The sequence below is a fragment of the Arachis ipaensis genome, chromosome B01 (assembly GCF_000816755.2).
Source record: "Arachis ipaensis cultivar K30076 chromosome B01, Araip1.1, whole genome shotgun sequence".
Lineage (NCBI taxonomy): Eukaryota > Viridiplantae > Streptophyta > Magnoliopsida > Fabales > Fabaceae > Arachis > Arachis ipaensis.
Genome location: NC_029785.2, coordinates 14,904,086 through 14,926,899, shown reverse-complemented (window position 1 = coordinate 14,926,899; position 22,814 = coordinate 14,904,086). Strand labels below are relative to the sequence as shown.

Below are 22,814 nucleotides of genomic sequence, written 5' to 3'. Positions count from 1 at the left end.
TTTCAATCTCTCTCTCTCCCTCAGCCTGGTTCGGCGGCTTCATGGTGGTAGGGATGGCAGGACACGACGGCGACAGTGGCGCCAGGCCGGTGACTCCCTTCCTTCCTCTCCTTCCCTCCTTCTGGCCCAGTCCCCCTTTCTGATTTCTGTTTCTTCCTTTCACTTTGCAGCTGCTGCTGCTGCACTGTTAGGGTGCGTTTGTGTGTGCTTTGTATGGTGAAAGGGAACCGGGTAGGGTGCAGCTGCTGGGTTTGGGGAATGGGTCACTAGGTTAGGGTTTCAGGGTTAGGATTTTCCCAATTTGGGAAATTATGGTTTAGGTAAAAAATTAGGTTTAAGGGTAGTTTTATAATTTCAAATAAAAATAGAGATAATATAGTAATTAGAAATAGATTTTAATCCAACAATAATAATGTATAAAAATGCTATTTGTTCATCAATTTTACAAATTATTTTCAATAAAATGTTCAAATCCAAAAATTAGAATTAATATACTTAATTTTTTCATTTTCCAAAACAGTAGTATTAATATTTAAAATATTAATTATTTAATCCAAATCATATAAAATCCTTATTATTTCACAACTACCAACTTTATAATTTGAATATAGAAAATAATTCAATAATTGTGAAATTAGATAATAAATCTTTATTTATTTCAAATTCAATTAATCGAAACTTGTTTTAATTTTTTTTAATAATAAAATTTCTGAAATTAATGCTGCAAAAATACTGAATTTAAAATTAGCTCATAATAACCATTTTTCAAAAATTTTAGGTCTTACATTTTCAATATGTTTAAAAGAGTTCCAATACATTCGAGAAAGAGATAGTGATGCAAAGTAATAAGATTGATATATAATAGTGCAGAAGAAGTTAGTAATTTAAAATTTAAAATTTGGATGGATTATAAACTATCAAATTTAATTTAAATAGTAATAAAATATATCGACTTTTACTTTTTAAATTGATCCAAATTATACTATAAATATCTTTTTATTATTTTAAAAAGTATATTTTTATACCTATAAAGTTACAAATACACATATCTTATTTATACTAAAAATGAGATAAATGTACACGTATTTTGTTTACAGTATAAATAAGATATGGAAAAAAAAAGTTAAACATATATCTTGTTTGCATTCGAGATATATATAAAATTTTTTTGACTTATCTCGTTTACAGTATATATAAATATGATGGTTAATACTCGAAATAAATTCTAAAAGATCATGGGTATCAATTTAATCATAAGAAGATTAGAACTTCAAATTAGTTCTCCTAAAAAAAAACATAGTTATTAGTCATTTTATCATCTAGATAATTACACGTGTCATGTATCATTATGATCCTTATAATCTAATTCATAAAAGGATTAACAATTTTATTCATTGTTATATCTTTTTAAAATTAATTTAAAATATCTAATATTTAGAAGACCAAACCAATACACGATATTTTTTTAAAAATTAATATTTAGATCGACACACACAACAACAATAATAATTATTCTGGTTAAGAACTACTCATAATGATGATTAATTCGTTGAACGAAGAGTAATAATTACTATACAACTGATATTTCGGTGTTGGATAGACAGTGACGTATCTATGAAGAACTCCAATGATTAAATTACTACTCTGAGATTCAAAAGATACAATAATTTAAATTATACAAATAATTTGAGACTCTTACTTCTGAAATTTATAGTTTTTAGCGGGTAAATTAAAAAGAAAATATTCTACTGATTTTTTCCTGTTTTTATGGGATATAATTTTATTCAGATATGTATGCTCCATAAATAGGCCAAGTGAGCAGCACATCCACACCCAAGTTAAGAGTTGGACTGTAACAACAAGAATAATAATAAGAATAACAAATACACATTGAAAATAAATTAAACCACATATATATTTATACATAAATATATTAGTAACTGATTTTAGAAATTGATTTTAGTGTATAAATAATATTTCTCTTTTTCCTAGCCTACCCTTTTTTTTAAGAGTTAAGACTCTTTGATGTGCATCACACCAACTAGCTAGGCGCCCCTCCTAGAACGCCTGGACGTGTTCTTCTAACTTAATTTGTTGACAAATTTGCTGATTATTGGTATTACACGTAGTGCCTAATTTTTCCGCATAAATTATTATTATTATTATTATTATTATTACATGTAAGAGACCTTTCGTGTGTCTCTCTCTGAACTATATATATATGTACACCTCATATCAGCGGTTTCTTAGTGGACATTATAGAAAAATAAATATTTGTTAACATGTAATATTTTTTTATATGTATCATTGATAAAAAATACTTTACTTCTGTTTCTTCTTAATTACTTTGTATCTCTTATTTTCTTTGCATAGTAAATGTTTATCGCTCACTTTTTAATAACACTTAAATTTTATTAATATTTGAATAAGTCATATATATTTAATTTATTTCTCTCTTATTTATAAAATAATTTTACTGGCAAAATGAATATAAAAAGGTATATACGAAAAGAAGTTTACATAGAAAATGTGTATCTATATTGTTATGGAAAGCCACCAGATTAAAGTAGAAATGTTGAATAGTTATATCATCGTCTTGTTCAATCTTATACTAAACAAATGGGGCAACAGTAGCGGCGGAGCCGGAAAACAAACATTCTTCGGCCCGGGTGAGGGGGACAGTTCAAATCTCCTTTATTTTGTATAAGTACGACAATAACAAAGAAATGTTGTCATTCTTGTATTTAAAGGGAATTATTCTATTGTCTCGTAAAATAAACAAATAATAGAATATATTTAATCTAATAATTTATAAGAAATTTTAGCGGCAGCAATTTTCTGCTCAAAACTATCATTTTTATACTTATTGCATGGATGTTTCACAAATTTTATACTTGAGTAATGCACACATGACTAAGTATATTTTGCGTACACAAAAATCAGTAATAAATAAAGGTTTTAGAAAACTTAATATTTAATATTTGCCATCATTTCTACTTTCAAGAATAAAACTGTGAGACCCAAAGTCAAATTTAAAAATATTCTCAAGCGGTAGAATTGGGTTATTAGAACTAATTATTTTTTCTTATAATGATGATATTTTTAGATGTTTACTTGTCTTATAATAAAATTTGTTAGAGAATTATTTATTCAATAAGTATATTAAAAATTTGATTCAAAATTATAGAGCAATCAATATGTCTAGTTTAAATAATTCTTAAGAACTTTTAACGAATAAAAGTTTATTTAAAAAAACCACAATTTCTTATATAAAATTCACTGCAGATAAATTTGAATGATTACTCTAATTTTTATTTTATTCTTGCTCATTTTCTTTCGTTCGGATTATCATAAAATATATTTTGAGAGATAACAATATATGTATATATAATTTATAAAAAAACCAAAATTTCTTATATAAAATTTACTAGGGATGAATTTGGATGATTACTCTAATTTTTACTTTACTCTCGCTTATTTCCTTTCATTTGGATTATCATAAAATATATTTTGAGATAACAATATATATATAATTCCTTGTTTTTAAGGACGGATCTAAAAATTTTAATATGAAAATGTTGAATTTTAGACGAATTTTTTAAGGGTAAAGTACTAAATTGGTCCCCTATGTTTGGGCGTAATTCTGTTTTGATCTTTAAGGTTTAAAGTGTCCTATTTAAATCAAAAAATGTTTCATTTAGCATCAATTTAGTCCCATAGTGAGGTCAAAGTTAAATAATTAACGAAATGTCCTACATAACAACAGTACAAGAACAAAATCGATAATTTGGAGAATATGTACAAGCTCAAGAGGTACAAAATCAACCGTTGATGCATCAATACATTTATTTATTATTTTTCTTATAATATAAATAAAATATTTTCTATAGAACTAAAGAGAATGATAAATAAATTTATTGATACATCAACGGTTGATTTTGTGCCTCTGGAGCTTGTATTTGTTCTTCAAATTATCGATTTTGTTCTTGTACTGTTATTATGTAGGACATTCTGTTAATTATTTAAGTTTGGCTTCACTGTGGGACTAGATTGATACTAAATGAAACTTTTTTGGATTCAAATAGGACACTTTAAACCTAAAGGACTAAAACAGAATTACGCTCAAACATAAGGGACCAATTTAGTACTTTACCCAATTTTTTAATTATTCTTTTGTTATATTTTTTCTTTTTATAAAAAAAATTTAGACATAATTTTTAGTTATTGAGTTGATTTTTCAAACAAATATTATTTTTTAAAAATAGATATAGAGATTATTATATAAAAACTAATTTAAAAGATACAAAAATTTAAGAGTATGATATTAAGAGTCTGTTTGAAAACTTTAAGAGTAATTTTTTTGAGCTTTTGACTTATAAAAAATAGTAGTATTAATGTATGGTGCAATTTTCAAAACCAAATTGTAGCTTTTTAAGAAGTTATTTAAGAGTTTACAGAGAAGTTAAAAAAATGACTTCTCTCATAATACTACTACTTTTTATCACATTTCTATAAAATAAACACTTTTAGAACTAAAAATCCAAATACAAAATAACTTATTTATAAGTTACTTTTAATATAGTCATTTATTGTTTAAACTATTTTTTTAAAATGAGTTTAATTAAACTGTTTATCCAAATTGGACCTAAATTGGTTAAGTAAAAAATATTAATAAACTAAATAATTAAGACAAATTTATCACATAATAAAAAATAATACATATAAAATTATTAAATTACATAATATTTTTTATTTTTTTAAACATATATCTTATCTATAAGTATAATTTTTTAAAATTTTGAAAAGACTAAGGTCACTACTTGTCTCTCTCTAAAATCCGTCATGCTTGCTTCAAACATTAACGGGTGAGCATTAGGAAAACAATATATGAATCCTTTATAGTTACCCAAATAACACAACAAGCAAAACATATAGCATAGCCGCAACGAACACTAAAAATTAAGGTAGTATTTAATGGAGAGACAGAAATAGAAAGATTGAGACTGAGAGATAGAGATTAAAAAATGGAGACTAAAATAAATTTTAGTATTTTGTTTGATGCAGAGTGAAAGACAGAAATTGAAACAAGAATAAAGCTCTAATTTAATTTGCACGAAGAATAAAATTAAAATTAATTAATTGAAATAAAGGTAGTTTAAGTATAAAATGTTATTAAAGTTTCAGTTTTCGTCTCTAAAAATTTCAGTCTCTTGTGTTTTCACCTTTTTTGAGATACTGAAATACTAAAACTTTTGAGAACAGAAACAGAAATTTTAATATCAGTCTCTAAACTAACAAACATAATACTAAATCTCAGTCTTTCAATCTCTGTTCCAATACTTTAAAATAAATACTACCTAAATTCACAAAACGACTACAAAAACAAACTCACAAACGATCCAATAATTACTAAATCTGTGATATCGAAAAAACCAAACACGAAGGGAAGTGAAACACGATGAGCAAATACACCTCATCACCCTCTACCATGCTTGGAGCATAAAAAAAACATCTACACTTTGAAAAGATAAATTGCTGCTACCTTAATCTCTCACTTTATCCCATAAGATATATATGGGCTATTTTAATTTAATTTAAAATTATTTTGATAAATAATTTATAAGTTAAATACTAATACAACCACTTAATTATTGTATATAGGGTTGGTGGTTCCCAACTAAATAGGGTCTACATATTATAAAATAAAAAAATAAATAAATAAAAAAAAAGAAATGGTCAAATAGCAACGGAGAGAGAATGAGAGATAAGTCTCTTATTTTTTGAAACAAAAGCAAACACATAGAGAGGAGAGCGTTTTATCGACGCCGAAGAGAAGAAGGAATTTGACAAAAAGGGCAAGCCATTTTTGATCCGATTGAACTGGTAAACATATTCTATTTCTTATGAAATTTCAGTATATTATTCCTGGTGTAGAGATGAACATTAGAATATAACTTGCTAGTTACAATGCGGTGCACGAAATTGTGATCCTTAATAACGGCGCCAAAAACTTGGTGCTCGGAACGTAATTCACACACTTTGTCACAACTTCGCACAACTAACCAGCAAGTGCACTGGGTCGTCCAAGTAATAAACCTTACGTGAGTAAGGGTCGATCCCACGGAGATTGTCAGCTTGAAGCAAGCTATGGTCACCTTGTAAATCTCAGTCAGGCGGATTCAAATGGTTATGGAGTTTTAATAATTAAAAGATAAGTAAAACGTAAAATAAAGATAGAGATACTTATGTAATTCATTGGTGAGAATTTCAGATAAGCGTATAGAGATGCTTTCGTTCCTCCTGAACCTCTGCTTTCCTGCTGTCTTCATCCAATCATTCCCACTCCTTTCTATGGCAAGCTTTGTGTAGGGCATCACCGTTGTCAATGGCTACTTTCCGTCCTCTCAGTGAAAATGGTCCAAGATGTGCTGTCACCGCACGGCTATTCATCTGTCGGTTCTCGATCATACTGGAATAGGATTCAGTAATCCTTTTGCGTCTGTCACTACGCCCAGCACTTGCGAGTTTGAAGCTCGTCACAGCCATCCCTTCCCGGATCCTACTCGGAATACCACAGACAAGGTTTAGACTTTCCGGACCTCAAGAATGACCGCCAATAGTTCTAGCCTATACCACGAAGACTCTGATCTCATGATCAGAATGCTAAGAGATACACATTCAAGCTTGTTTGCATGTAGAACGGAAGTGTTTGTCAGGCACGCGTTCATAAGTGAGAATGATGATGAGCGTCACATAATCATCACATTCATCATGTTCTTGAGTGAGAATAAATATCTTAGAGAAGAAATAGGTCTGAATTGAATAGAAAAACAGTAGTACTTTGCATTAATTCATGAGGAACAGCAGATGTCCACACCTTAATCTATGGTGTGTAGAAACTCTACCGTTGAAAATACATAAGAACAAGGTCTAGGCATGGCCGAATGGCCAGCCTCCCAAAATGGCATATGAATTTGAAAATAGGGAAAAGAGACCCCTAGTACAACAGTAAAAAGTTCTATTTATACTAAACTAGTTATTAGGGTTACAGAAATAAGTAAATGATGCAGAAATCCACTTCCGGGCCCACTTGGTATGTGCTTGGGCTGAGCATTAAAGCTTTCACGTGTAGAGGTCTTCCTTGGAGTTAAACGCCAGTTTGTAACCTGTTTCTGGCGTTTAACTCTGCTTTGCAACCTGTTTCTGGCGTTTAACTCCAGAATAGGGCAGAGAGCTGGCGTTGAACGCCAGTTTGCGTCATCTAAACTCGGTCAAAGTATGGACTATTATATATTTCTGGAAAGCCCTGGATGTCTACTTTTCAACACAATTGAGAGCACGCCATTTGGACTCCTGTAGCTCCAGAAAATCCACCTTGAGTGCAGGGAGGTCAGAATCCAACAGCATCTGCAGTCCTTCTTCAACCTCTGAATCTGATTTTTGCTCAAGTCCCTCAATTTCAGCCAGAAATTACTTGAAATCACAGAAAAACACACAAACTCATAGTAAAGTACAGAAATGTGATTTTTATTTAAAAACTAATAAAAATATATTAAAAACTAACTAAATCATACTAAAAACTATATAAAAACAATGCCAAAAAGCGTATAAATTATCCGCTCATGACAATGCCTTCTCTTTTGCCTGATTTGAGATACCCATTTTGTGGAGGATTTGTAGTGATTCTACCAGTTTTGATGATGTATTTTGTTGATTGTTGAGATGTCCTAGTGTCACTAAGAAGACTGTTTGTGTACCCATTATTCTAATAGTGGAAGATTTTTCTGGACTAGGTCCCGTGGATTTTTTGTCCCTCTTTTGGGGGTTTTCTCACGTTAAAATTCTGATGTCTGATTATTTAATTTCTGCCATTATATTTGTTGCTTTGAGTATCTTTGGTATTGCCTATTTAATCGTACAGGTTGTGAAAAAATTATTTTTGGTGCTTCCACTGTTAGACAGGTTCTTGTTTTGAACTTTTATTGAGTTTTCCTAACAAAGTGGTATTTAGAGCTCTGGTTGTTTATTTCTGTGCTGATTAAATGGAAGAAAATACTCATGGACAAAATATGGTCAAATTGAATTCCCAAAATTATTCAATTTGAAAGATCCTCATGGAAGATATGTTGTATAGCAAGGACTTGTATGATCCTGTGGAGGGGGATAAATCCAAAGGTACCAAATCCGATGCTGAATGGAAGAAGTTGAATCGGAAGGCAGTTGCTTTGATTAGGCAATGGCTTGATCTTAGCGTGTATCCACATGTTGACACCGAAACGAATGTTGAAAAGATGTAGAACAAATTGAAGGAGTTATATGAGAGGAAGAATGTGCAAAATAAAGCATTCTTGATCAGGAAGCTTGTCAATATGAAGTATACTGAAAGTAAATCAATACCGGAGCACTTGAGCATTTTTCAGGAGACGGTGAACTAACTGACAAATAATGAAATTACTTTGAATGATGAGTTGCAAGCCTTGTTGTTGTTGAGCTCTTTGCCTGATAGTTGGGAAGTTCTGGTTGTGATATTGACTAACTCAGCTCTAAATGGGAAGTTGACGTTAGCAATGGTTAAAGAGAGCATGTTGAATGAAGAAGGCAGAAGAAAAGAGCGAGGTTTGACGAATGCCTCCTCCCAGTTAGAAGCACTTATTTCAGAGTCACAGGGGAGAAGTCAAAGTAGAAACCTCACAATTCCGACAAGTCAGAGAGTCGAAGCAACTCAAGAGGAAAGTACAAGCCAAGAAAGGAGTTTATTTGTCACCATTGTGACAAGTTGGGGCATATCAGAGGTATTGTAGGTTCTTGAAAAGAGAACAATTAAGGGGAAGAAACGAAGACAAAGGTAAAAATAGTGATAAAGAAATTGCTGCTATTGTTTATGAAGATGTTCTTATCACATATGATGAAAATTATGTGAATCTTGTCTGTGATGATTCTACTTGGATTATGGACTCTGGTGCCTCATGTCATGTCACTCTAAAACGTGAATTTTTCACTTCCTATATTGCTGAAAATTTTGGCAAGATCAAATTGGGAGATAAAGGAGTGTGTGATATCATCATTGGTATGGGTGATATGTGTAAAACACGCAAAATTAGTAAATAATTAGCTAATAAATTAATTATTAATAAAAAAATTAGCAAATATATTTTTATAATTTAATGGGATAGAGCTAATTAAAATAAGAATTTTGACACAAACTTTAAAGAATTTGGCCCCAGGCTGGGCCGAACGGACTAAACCGATTGGACCGGGCCCAAGGCCCAACATATATAACACTTCACTTCAGCCAATTTACCATTCATTGCTCCACGCGCTGAGAAGAAGATTGAAGAAGCCACCAAAACCTAACCCCTTTTCAATTTTCAATTCATCGTAACTTTCAATCTGGAGCTCCGATCGCCGCACCGTTTGTGGCCACGTGACTGCAGCGTCGAGCTCTACAAAGCCCAGTCCTTTATTAGGTATGGAACTCACTTCTCAGTTTCAGAACTCTCCTTCCCAAATTTCGAAATTCAATGAAAATCTATGTTGAATTTTGCTTAAGTTTGGTGTTTAGGTTCGAATTAACTTGCGGGTATTGTCGAGTTTATCTCATTAGAGCTATGGGTCAGGTAAGCACCCATAAACCCTTTTGAAATGTTTAGTTAGTGAGCTTTACATTGATTGTGATGATAAATGTGTTGTTAGATTAAAATTGGTTGTTGACTGGAGTCAATTTGAGAATTTGGGAAGCTTGTGATCAAGCCTAGGAGGCTGGATTTTGCTTGAAGAGGTGATGGAATTTCAGAGCTTGGGCTGTGGTATATAAGAGAGGTGTTCTGGGGTTATCGGGGAATCGGCCAAGGTATGATTTCGGTTTCTCGTAATTAAAATATAATGTGTCGTGAAAACGTAGGTTAGTTGACCATAAGATAAGAGTTGAATTATTGATTAGTGATATTGATTGATTATGTAGATTGCGAATTGTTTGATGACCAATTGTTGAGAATTTCTGAATTTTGATGATTATATTGGATTGTTGTCATTGAGCTGGTTATTGATGTGTTGTGATGGCGATGAATTTGGTTGGTAGTTGATTTGGAATTGATTTTGAGAAGTATTAAAGGGGTTGAATTTTGAAATGCTAAACTACTTGTTAAAAATCTGAAGTTTTGAAATGAAACAGCAACTTTGAAAGTGAACCGGCATCTTAATAGTAATTGGAATTATATGAGACTAAAAGCTAAGCGAACTACAACAAGTATAGTTATCAATATTCAATTTTAAAGGTTTCTTATTAACTAGAGAATTAGTTATGATTTTTCAAAGTTGAATTATGAAATTTGATTCTCTGCATTACTTTTAAACGAAGTCAGAAACTTTGAAAAGCTATAACTAATTCTGTGATTATTGAAATTGTGTGGAACCAAGTCTGGATTAAACTTGGGAATATAGGAAATTGGACTGGAAAATTTGAGGTATTTTTGTTAAATGTACAATTTATGACAAATTTTTAAGGTTAAGTTGATAAATCTGTCCTGTAGTAGAGAAGTTTAAACAGGGTAGAAACTTATTTGTCTTGCTGCGACTCTTACAAGATGAGTTTTTGGAGTGAAACCAATTTTGTTTTAAAATTTGATTAACTTGGTTTATTGCTCTAAAATTTCAGAATTTTAGAAGTTAAGGATTGGGAGTTGTGAATTTTTGAAAACTAGTGATCAAAACCGGAAAGAATCAGTTTTCAGCAAGTTATGCATCAACTTCCAATGCTTGTAACTCTTAAAATTGAATAGAAATTGGATTGTAACCAAGACACACTTATTGCTAGATAAGTTAGAAATTTTCAAACCAAACTTTAGCCTAATTGAAATTTTGTAGTAAAAGTTATACAAGTTGAAAGATACTAAGCTACTTGGTTTCTAAAACAGATTTTGAATTATTTCTATCTAACTTTCAAATTATGTAACTTCGTTAAAAATTATATTGACCTGGAACTAATTGATAAAGAAACTTGGATAAGTTAAGTTTAACCATATTAATTTTGAAGGTGGTTGGAATTAATTTGAATTTTATACGGAATATTGAATATTACACACTGTTGCTGTTTTTCTGGTTTTTAAGCACTGCAGAGCAGGCACGGTTTTCCTTCTATTCTCGAGGCTAGATTGATTAGAAAATTATGATTTTTAGTTTATTAGAAAGCTTAATCCAAGACGGTTACCTGGACATAAAGTTTGTGCAATTCTGAATTTATTTGGTATTTTAAAAACAGAATTGAAATTAGGCTGCCGGTGTTATTTTGGTAACTACCTTAGGTATGGATCTTAAGAAAAGATTCCTATATTATTATAAAATGTTTTAGAGAATGCTGTGTGGGGTTCATGGTGGTGTACCGCCCACATATTTTTGAAAGAAAGAGAATGTATGTGGGGTTTGTGGTAGTGTACCGCCCACATGTTTTTAAAAGAGAAGGTTGTGTGGGGTTCGTGGTGGTTTACCGCGCACATGTGTGTGTGTTGTTTTTCCAATTGAAGATCTTGCAAGGTTCGTGGTGGTGTACCGCTCGCAATGGTGGGGTTCGTGGTGGCGTACCGCCCACCAGGTAGGGTTCGTGGTGGTGTACCGCCCACCGGTTTTCAAGAGGACGATATCCGGGTTAGCTACCGGATGTGTTGGGCTCTGGCAAAGTAACCGACACGTGAGCTTACGGCCAGTAGGAAAGGTATGCATCATATGCATTTATGTACCTTGTTTGGTTTGCACTACTTGGGATTGCTTACTTGAATATCTATGCTTATTTGCTATATTTTCTATGTTTGAATATCTACTTGTGCTTGCCTTGTCTACTTTGTCTGTCTGTGCATCGGTGTTTCGGAGGATTGGAGAAAGAGATGAAGAGCTTAGGGATTAAGTGGTGCACGAAATTGTGATCTCAACGGCACCAAAAACTTGGTACGCACGTTCATAATCTCAATTCTTTTTCACAACTCCGCACAACTAACCAGCAAGTGCACTGGGTCGTCCAAGTAATAAACCTTACGTGAGTAAGGGTCGATCCCATGGAGATTGTCGGCTTGAAGCAAGCTATGGTCATCTTGTAAATCTCAGTCAGGCAGATTCAAATGGTTATGAGGTTTTGATAATTAAAATATAAATAAAATATGTTGTCAATGGCTACCGTCCGTCCTCTCAGTGAAAATGGTCCAAATGCGCTGTCACCGCACGGCTAATCATCTGTCGGTTCTCACTCATGTTGGAATAGGATCCATTGATCCTTTTGCGTCTGTCACTACGCCCAACACTCACGAGTTTGAAGCTCGTCACAGTCATCCCATCCCAGATCCTACTCGGAATACCACAGACAAGGTTTAGACTTTCCGGATCTCAAGAATGCTGCCAATTGATTCTAGCTTATACCACGAAGACTCCGATCTTTCGGAATGGAGGCTAAGAGATATGCATTCAAGCTCGTTTTAATGTAGAACAGAAGTGGTTGTCAGGCACGCGTTCATAGGTGAGAATGGTGATGAGTGTCACATAATCATCACATTCATCATGTTCTAGGGTACGAATGAATATCTTAGAATAAGAATAAGCTTGAATTGAATAGAAAAACAATAGTACTTTGCATTAATTCATGAGGAACAGCAGAGCTCCACACCTTAATCTATGGGGTGTAGAAACTCCACCGTTGAAAATACATAAGTGCTAATGGTCCAGGCATGGCCGAATGGCCAGCCCCCAAAACGTGATCAAAGATGATCTATGATAGCATAAAACTGATCAAGGATATAAAATAAATCACTAAAAGTAGTTTTTATACTAAACTAGTAGTTAGGGTTACAGAAAATAAGTAACTAAGTGCAGATAGTGCAGAAATCCACTTTCGGGGCCCACTTGGTGTGTGCTTCGGATGAGCATTGAAGCTTTTACGTGTAGAGACTCTTCTTGGAATTAAACACCAGCTTTGGTACCAGTTCGGGTATTTAACTCCAGCTTTTATGCCAATTCTGGCGTTTAACCCCAGAATAGGGTAGAAAGTGGGCGTTCAAACGCCAGTTTGCATTATCAAAACTCGGGCAAAGTATGGACTATTATATATTGCTGGAAATCCCAGAATGTCTACTTTCCAACGAAATTGAGAGAGTGCCAATTGGGTTTCTGTAGCTCCAAAAAATCTATTTCAAGTGCAGGGAGGTCAGAATCCAACAGTATCTGCAGTCCTTTTTCAGCCTCTGAATCAGATTTTTGCTCAGATCCCTCAATTTCAGCCAAAAAATACCTGAAAAAAGTATTGTCACCACATCAAAATAATTAAACTAATCTCAAGGATGAATTCGAAATTCATGTACTTCTTGTTCTTTTGCATTTAGAACAATTTTTTATTTAAGAAAGGTGATAGATTCATAGGACATTCATAGCTTTAAGGTGTAGACACTAGACGCTAATGATCATGTAAGAAAGACACAAACATAAATAAACATAAAGCATAGAGAACGAAAACAAAAAAAAAATAGACAAGGAGATTAAGGAACGGGTCGACCTTAGTGAGGGTGGCGTCTTCTTCCTCTTGAAGAACCAATGGTGCTCTTGAGCTCCTCTATGTCTCTTCCTTGCCTTTGTTGCTCCTCCCTCATAGCTCTTTGATCTTCTCTAATCTCATGGAGAATGATGGAGTGCTCTTGGTGCTCCACCCTTAGTTATCCCATGTTGGAACTTAATTCTCCTAGGGAGGTTTTAATTTGCTCCCAATAGTTTTGTGGAGGAAAGTGCATCCCTTGAGGCATCTCAGGGATTTCATGCTGAGGAATTTCCTCATGCTCTTGTTGAGGTCCATGAGTGGGCTCTCTTGTTTGCTTCATCCTCTTTTTAGCGATGGGCTTGTCCTCTTCAATGAGGATGTCTCCCTCTATGACAATCCCAGTCGAATTGCAGAGGTGACAAATGAGGTGAGGAAAGGCTAACCTTGCCAAAGTGGAGGACTTGTCAGCCACCTTGTAGAGTTCTTGAGGTATAATCTCATGAACTTCCACTTCCTCCCCAATCATGATACTATGGATCATGATGGCCCGATCCACAGTTACTTCGGATCGGTTGCTAGTAGGAATGATAGAGCGACGGATAAACTCCAACCATCCTCTAGCCACAGGCTTAAGGTCCGGTCTTCTCAATTGAACCGGTTTGCCTCTTGAGTCACTTTTCCATTGAGCTCCTTCCACACATATGTCCATGAGGACTTGGTCCAACTTTTGATCAAAGTTGACCCTTCTAGTGTAGGGGCGTGCGTTTTCTTGCATCATTGGCAAGTTGAACGCTAACCTTACATTTTTCGGACTGAAATCTAAGTATTTCCCCCGAACCATTGTAAGCCAATTCTTTAGATTCGGGTTCATACTTTGATCATGGTTCCTAGTGATCCATGCATTTGCATAGAACTCTTGGACCATTAAGATTCCGACTTGTTGAATAGGATTAGAGAGAACTTCCCATCCTCTTCTTCTAATCTCATGTCGGATCTCCGGATTCTCACTCCTTTTGAGCTTGAAAGGGACCTCAGGGATCACCTTCTTCTTGGCCACAACTTCATAGAAGTGGTCTTGATGGACCTTAGGTGGTGTTTTGGGGAAAAGGGTAAGATTTGATAGGTGAAGGGGATTTGGGGAAGAGTGTTATGGAAAGGTGTGAAGAGGAGAGAAGAAGAGGTGGGATAGGTGGGGATCCTGTGGGGTCCACAGATCCTGAGGGGTCCACAGATCCTGAGGGGTCAAGGCTTTAGCATCCCTGCTCCATTTAGGCATGCAAGACGCCCTTAGAGTGCAATTCTGGCGTTAAACGCCAGATTGCTGCTTGTTTCTGGCGTTTAACGCCAACTTGGTGCCCTGTTCTGGCGTTAAACGCCAGTCTGGTGCCTATTTCTGGCGTTAAACGCTAGTTTGGTGCCCATTTCTGGCGTTAAATGCCTAGAATGGTGTCAGACTGGGCGTTTAACGCCCATTCTGCTACTCTTACTGGCGTTTAAACGCCAATAAGCTCTTCCTCCAGGGTGAGCTATTTTTAATGCTATTTTTCATTCTGTTTTTGATTCTTCAGTTGTTTTTGTGACTTCACATGATCATCAACCTAAAAAACATAAAATAACAATAGAAAATAAATAGATATAATTAAATAACATTGGGTTGCCTCCCAATAAGCGCTTCTTTAATGTCAATAGCTTGACAGTGAGCTCTCATGGAGCCTCACAGATAATCAGAGCAGGGTTGGGGCCTCTCAACACCAAACTTAGAGTTTAGTTGTGGCCTCTCAACACCAAACTTAGAGTTTGGTTGTGGCCTCCCAACACCAAACTTAGAGTTTGAATGTGGGGGTTTTGTTTGACTCTGTATTGAGAGAAGCTTTTTATGCTTCCTCTCCATGGTTACAGAAGGAGAACCTTGAGTCTTGAATACAAGGTAGTCCTCATTCAACTTAAGGACCAACTCTCCTCTGTCAACATCAATCACAGTTTTTGCTGTGGCTAGGAAGGGTCTGCCAAGGATGATAGATGCATCCTCATCCTTCCCAGTGTCTAGGAGTATGAAATTAGCAGGGGTGTAAAGGCCTTCAACCTTCACTAGCACGTCCTCTACTAGTCCATAAGCCTGTTTCATTGATTTGTCTGCCATCTCTAGTGAGATTTTTGTAGCTTGTACCTCAAAGATTCCCAGTTTCTCCATTATAGAGAGTGGCATAAGGTTTATCCCTGACCCCAGGTCACATAGAGCCTTCTCAAAGGTCATGGTGCCTATGGTATAAGGTATGAAGAATTTTCTGGGATTCGATTTCTTCTGAGGTAATGTCTGCCTCATTAATGCATTCAGCTCATTGGTGAACAAGGGGGGGTTCATCCTCCCAAGTCTCATTATCAAATAACTTGGCATTCAGCTTCATGATTGCTCCTAGATACTTAGCAACTTGCTCTTCAGTGATGTCTTCATCCTCTTCAGAGGAAGAATATTCATCAGAGCTCATGAATGGCAAAAGGAAGTTTAATGGAACCTCTATGGTCTCTTTATGAGCCTCATATTCCTTTGGTTCCTCAAAGGGAAACTCCTTTCTGTCCAGAGGATGTCCCATGAGGCTTTCTCACTAGGACTCATGTCCTCCTCACTTTCTCCAGGTTCGGCCATGTTGATCATGGTTATGGCCTTGCACTCTCTCTTGGAATTTTTTTTCTGTATTACTTGGGAGAGTACTGGGAGGAGTTTCAGTAATCTTCTTACTCAGCTGACCCACCTGTGCCTCCAAATTTCTAATGGAGGACCTTGTTTCATTCATGAAACTTAGTGTGGTCTTGGATAGATCAGAGACTATGGTTGCCAGGCCAGAATGGCTCTGTTCAGAATTCTCTGTCTGTTGCTGAGAAGATGATGGAAAAGGCTTGCTATTGCTAAACCTATTTCTTCCACCATTATTATGGAAGCCTTGTTGAGGCTTCTGTTGGTCCTTCCATGAGAAATTGGATGATTTCTCCATGAAGGATTATAGGTGTTTCCATAGGGTTCTCCCATGTAATTCACCTCTGCCATTGTAGGATTCTCAGGATCATAAGCTTCTTCTTCAGAAGATGCTTCTTTAGTAATGTTGGATGCAGCTTGCAATCTATTCAGACTCTGAGAAATCATATTGACTTGCTGAGTCAATATTTTGTTCTGAGCCAATATGGCATTCAGAGTATCAATTTTAAGAACTCCCTTCTTCTGAGGCGTCCCATTGTTCACAAGACTCCTTTCAGAGGTGTACATGAACTAGTTATTTGTAACCATTTCAATGAGTTCTTGAGCTTCTGCAGGGGTTTTCAGATAAAGAGATCCTCCTGCAGAATGGTCCAATGACATTTTTGACAACTCAGATAGACCATCATAGAATATACATATGATGCTCCATTCTGGAAGCATGTCAGAAGGACACCTTTTGATCAATTGCTTATATCTTTCCCAAGCTTCATAGAGGGACTCACCTTCCTTCTGTCTGAAGGTTTGGATTTCCACTCTAAGCTTGCTCATCTTTTAAGGTGGAAAGAATTTGGCCAGAAAAGCACTGACTAGCTTTTTCCAAGAGTTCAGGCTTTCCTTAGGTTGTGAATCCAACCATGTTCTAGCTTTGTCTCTTACAGCAAAAGGGAAAAGCATAAGCCTGTAGACCTCGGGGTCAACTCCATTGGTTTTGACAGTGTCACAGATTTGCAAGAATTCAGCTAAGAACTGATGAGGATCTTCCAATGGAAGTCCATGAAACTTGCAATTCTGTTGCATTAGAGAAACTAATTGAGGCTTAAGCTCAAAGTTGTTTGCTCCAATGGCAGGAATTGAGATGCTTCTTCCATAGAAGTTAGAAGAGGGTGCAATAAAGTCACCAAGCATCTTCCTTGCATCTCCACCATTGTTATTGGGTTCGGCCATGTTTCCTTCTTTTTTGAAAATTTCTGTCAGGTCCTCTCCAGAGGGTTGTGCTTTAGCTTCTCTTAGTTTCCTCTTAAGAGTCCTTTCAGGTTCAGGATCAACTTCAATAAGAATGTCTTTATCCCTATTCCTGCTCATATGAAAAAGAAGAGAATAGAAAAGAAGAGGAATCCTCTATGTCACAGTATAGAGATTCCTTTATGTGAGTAGAAGAAGAGAAGAATAGAAGAAGGAGAAGAGAAAAATTCGAACACAGAGAAGAAGAGGGGGTTCAAATTTTGAGTAGAAGAGGAGTGTTAGTAGATAAATAAATAAATAGAGAGAGATGAGAGGGGGGTTTTCGAAAATAATTAAAAAGAGAAGAAAAATATTTTTGTTTTTATTTAAAAAAATTAATTATAATTCGAAAATTAAAAAGAGAAAAAAAATAAAATTTGAAAACTAATTAAATTATTTAATTTAAAAAGATTTTTGAGAAAGTGGTTAGTGATTTTCGAAAATCAGAGAGAGGAAAGTAGTTAGATAGTTTTTTAAAAAAAAGATAAGAATTTTTTTTAAAATTAAACAAAAATTCAAGTAGTTAATTGAAAAATATTTGAAAATCAATTTTGAAAAGATAAGAAGTTAGAAAAGATTTTGAAAATTAATTTTTGAAAAAGATATGATTTGAAATTTAATTTGAAAAATATTTGAAAAGAAAATTTAAAAAGATTTAATTTTGAAATTAAAGTTAATTACTTGACTAACAAGAAACTAAAAGATATGATTTTAAAATTTAAAGATTGATCCTTTCTTAATAGGCAAGTAACAACTTGAAATTTTTTGAATCAAAATATTAAATGTCAACGAATTCGAAAATATGAAATAAAAATAAGAAAAAGATTTTGAAAATCAATTTTTAAAATTTTCGAAAAAAATTGAAAGAAAAATAAAAAATATTTTATTTTTGGAAAGGTTTTGAAAAGATAGGATTTTTAAATTGAAAATTTGACTTGACTCATACGAAACAACTAGATTTTTAAAACTTTTGACTAAATCAATCCAAATTTTCGAAATTTATGAGAAGAATAAGGGAAATATAATTTTTTTTTTATTTTTGAATTTTTAATGAGGAGAGAGAAAAACATCAAAATGACTCAAAACATGAAAATTCAAGATCAAAACACATGATGCATGCAAGAACACTTTTAATGTCAAGATGAATACCAAGAACACTTTGAATGTCAAGATGAACACCAAGAACTTATTTTTGAAAATTTTTAAGAAAAGAAAAACATGCAAGACACCAAACTTAGAAATTTTCAAACTTTAGACACTAACAAATTGAAAATGCATATGAAAAACAAGAAAAGACACAAAACATGAAAATGCAAAGATCAAACAAAGAAGATCATCAAGAACAACTTGAAGATCATGAAGAACACCATGCATGAGTTTTCGAAAACTTTTAAGGAAAGTTAAAAAGATGCAATTGACTCCAAACTTAAAATTTGACACAAGACTCAAACAAGAAATACAAAATTCTTTTTGGTTTTATGATTTTATTATTTTTTTTGTAATTTTTCAAAAATTAATTGGAAAAGAAAATAAATAAATTTAAAATTTTTAATAGGAATTCCAGGAATCATGCAATGTTAGTCTAAAAACTCTGGTCCAGGAATTTAGACATGGCTTACTAGCCAGCCAAGCTTTCAGTGAAAGCTTCGGTCCAAAACACTAGACATGGCCAATGGCCAGCCAAGCTTTAGCAGATCATTACATTCAACAGCAAGATTGATAGAAATCAACAAGCTCTTGTGATTATAAGTTGAAACCTCGGTCCAAAAGATTAGACATGGCTTCACAGCCAGCCAGACTTCAACAAATCATCATGAAACTCTAGAATTCATTCTTAAGAATTCTGAAGACATAGAATAATTTATTTATTATATATATATATATATATATATATATTGAAAATTTTTTGAAAATAAAAAGCTTTAAAAATAAAGTAAAATTACCTAATCTGAGCAACAAGATGAACCGTCAGTTGTCCAAACTCGAACAATCTCCGGCAATGGCGCCAAAAACTTGGTGTACGAAATTGTGATCTCAACGGCGCCAAAAACTTGGCACGCACGTTCATAATCTCAATTCTTTTTCATAACTCCTCACAACTAACCAGCAAGTGCACTGGGTCGTCCAAGTAATAAACCTTACGTGAGTAAAGGTCGATCCCACAGAGATTGTCGGCTTGAAACAAGCTATGGTCATCTTGTAAATCTCAGTCAGGCAGATTCAAATGGTTATGAGGTTTTGATAATTAAAATATAAATAAAATATAAGATAAGATAGAAATACTTATGTAATTCATTGGTGAGAATTTCAGATAAGCGTATGGAGTTGCTTTGCTCCTTCTGAATCTCTGCTTTCCTACTGCCTTCATTCAATCATTCATACTCCTTTCTATGAAAAGTTGTATGTTGGGGGATCACCGTTGTCAATGGCTACCGTCCGTCCTCTCAATGAAAATGGTCCAAATGCGCTGTCACCGCACGGCTAATCATCTGTCGATTCTCACTCATGTTGGAATAGGATCCATTGATCCTTTTGCGTCTGTCACTACGCCCAACACTCGCGAGTTTGAAGCTCGTCACAGTCATCCCATCCCAGATCCAACTCGGAATACCACAGACAAGGTTTAGACTTTCCGGATCTCAAGAATGCTGCCAATTGATTCTAGCTTATACCACGAAGACTCCGATCTTTCGGAATGGAGGCTAAGAGATATGCATTCAAGCTCGTTTTCATGTAGAACAGAAGTGGTTGTCAGGCACGCGTTCATAGGTGAGAATGGTGATGAGTGTCACATAATCATCACATTCATCATGTTCTTGGGTGCGAATGAATATCTTAGAATAAGAATAAGCTTGAATTGAGTAGAAAAATAATAGTACTTTGTATTAATTCATGAGGAACAACAGAGCTCCACACCTTAATCTATGGGGTGTAGAAACTCCACTGTTGAAAATACATAAGCGATAATGGTCCAGGCATGGCCGAATGGCCAGCCCCCAAAACGTGATCAAAGATGATCTATGATAGCATAAAACTAATCAAGGATATAAAATAAATCACTAAAAGTAGTTTTTATACTAAACTAGTAGCTAGGGTTACAGAAAATAAGTAACAACGTACAGATAGTGCAGAAATCCACTTCCGGGGCCCACTTGGTGTGTGCTTGGGCTGAGCATTGAAGCTTTCACATGTAGAGACTCTTCTTGGAGTTAAACGCCAGCTTTGGTGCCAGTTTGGGCGTTTAACTCCAGCTTTTATGCCAGTTCTGGTGTTTAACGCCAGAATAGGGTAGAAAGTGGGCGTTCAAATGCCAGTTTGTGTTATCAAAACTCGGACAAAGTATGGACTATTATATATTGCTGGAAAGCCCAGGATGTCGACTTTCAAACGTAATTGAGAGCGCACCAATTGGATTTTTGTAGCTACATCAAATCCATTTCGAGTGCAGGGAGGTCAGAATCCAACAGCATCTGCAATCCTTTTTCAGCCTCTGAATCAGATTTTTGCTCAGGTCCCTCAATTTCAGCCAGAAAATACCTAAAATCATAGAAAAATACACAAACTCATAGTAAAGTCTAGAAATGTTATTTTTATTTAAAAACTAATAATTATATACTAAAAACTAACTAAATCGTACTAAAAACTACCTAAAAACAATGCCAAAAAGCATATAAATTATCTGCTCATTATTAAGTTAGGAAGTTAGATAGAACCAGGAATCCTTAGATACCTCACTCTGTTTATGGTTTAAAATGTTAGTTTTAAGTTTGAATCTATTGTCGGAAGTTCTAAGACTGCCTTCGGCTTTCCCAGGACCTTATATGTTAGTTATGTGGGCACCGTTACCATGTTGAGAACCTTCAGTTCTCATCCCATACATATTTTATGGTTTTCAGATGCAGGACATGAGGCACCTCACTGAGGCATACTGAAAGCTTCTGATAGCGGAGATCCTTTTCTTTGGGACTTTATTTTGAATATATGCTTATATGTAGATACTTTTATCTCCACTACTTATGTACTGATGTATTAACTTCCTCTTAGAGGTTATTTTGGAGAAATAGGTTCTGTAAATCTGTATCTTAGGCTTATTTTGGGTTCTCTTATATATATGTTATATACTTATGTGCTCAAGCCGGTTTGTCTTCGCGAGCTGAGTCCTGAGTTTTGATATTTGTACCTTGGAGCTCTCTTTCGGTTATATCTATATTAGCTTCTCTTATCTTTCTGTTTTTTATTTACGTAGTGTGAGTGTTGCGCTTTTTCATTTTACCATTTACGATCTTAACCTTTCTTTAAAGGCTCCTAGTTATAAATCTTTTTCACTATATTATGTACATAAATTTTTTTACTTTTAGAAGTCGTAGCGCCTCGCCACCTCTGTTTTACATCCTAGGTGTAAAGCTCTGTGTGGTAGGGTGTTATAATATGTGACTTAAAACTAACATGGGATGTAAGTTACAGTTGAAGAATGTTAGGCATGCGCCAGATATGCGGTTCAATCTCATTTCAGTGAAGGCATTGGATCAAGAGGGGTATTGCACTTCCTTTGATAGTGAAAAATGCAAGATTACCAAAGGGGCTCTCATTATTGCTAGAGAAGACAATAGTCTCACTACTCTCTACCGGTTGCAAGCAAAGTTGTGCAAAGAAGATGTTAATGTAGCTGATGATTCCTCTTCTGATTTGTGGCACATACGTCTTAGTCACTTGAGCGAGAAAGGACTAAGCGTCTTGACCAAGAAGCACTCACTTCCAATGAAAGGTACAACTTTAAATACTTGCACTCATTGTTTTGTTGGAAAGCATGCTAGAGTATCATTTCATAATTCTGAACCTCATAGGAGATCACATGTTCTAGATTTAGTTCACACTGATGTTTTCACTATGGATGCTAAGACACTAGGTGGTGCATCATATTTTGTTACTTTTATTGATGATTATTCTCGAAAAGTGTGGGCTTTTGTTTTGAAATCTAAAGACCAGGTGCTCGGTATCTTCAAACACTTTCATGCCAATGTTGAAAGAGAAACAAGAAGGAAATTGAAATATGTTCAAGCATATAATGGTGGTGAATACAGGGGTCCGTTTGAAGAGTATTGTAAAGGACATGGAATCAAGCTTGAGAAGACAGTTCCTAAGACTCCTCAACATAATGGAGTTGCAGAGAGAATGAATCGCACTATCAATGATAGAGTCAGGTGTATGCTCTCTCATGCAAAGTTGCCTAAACCCTTTTGGGGTGAAGCGATTAGGACTGCAGTAGATTTGATCAACCTTTCTCCTTCAATTCCACTAAATGGTGATGTTCCAAAAAAAGTTTGGAGAGGAAAG

The 22,814-nt window shown here is 34.7% G+C and overlaps 2 long non-coding RNA genes across 2 annotated transcripts in view; one reads left to right on the top strand and one right to left on the bottom strand.

Annotated features, from left to right (window-relative positions):
• Positions 1-14,141, bottom strand: part of LOC110266611 — a 14,594-nt gene extending 453 nt beyond the window's left edge. The window contains exons 1-2 of the long non-coding RNA XR_002354181.1: positions 14,105-14,141; positions 8,534-8,541 (exon numbers count right to left, since the gene is read on the bottom strand). This is a non-coding gene — a long non-coding RNA (uncharacterized LOC110266611). The remainder of the gene's footprint in view (positions 1-8,533; positions 8,542-14,104) is intronic.
• Positions 9,783-21,659, top strand: LOC110266754. The gene is made up of 2 exons (XR_002354235.1): positions 9,783-9,850; positions 21,377-21,659. It is a non-coding gene; the product is annotated as an uncharacterized LOC110266754 (long non-coding RNA).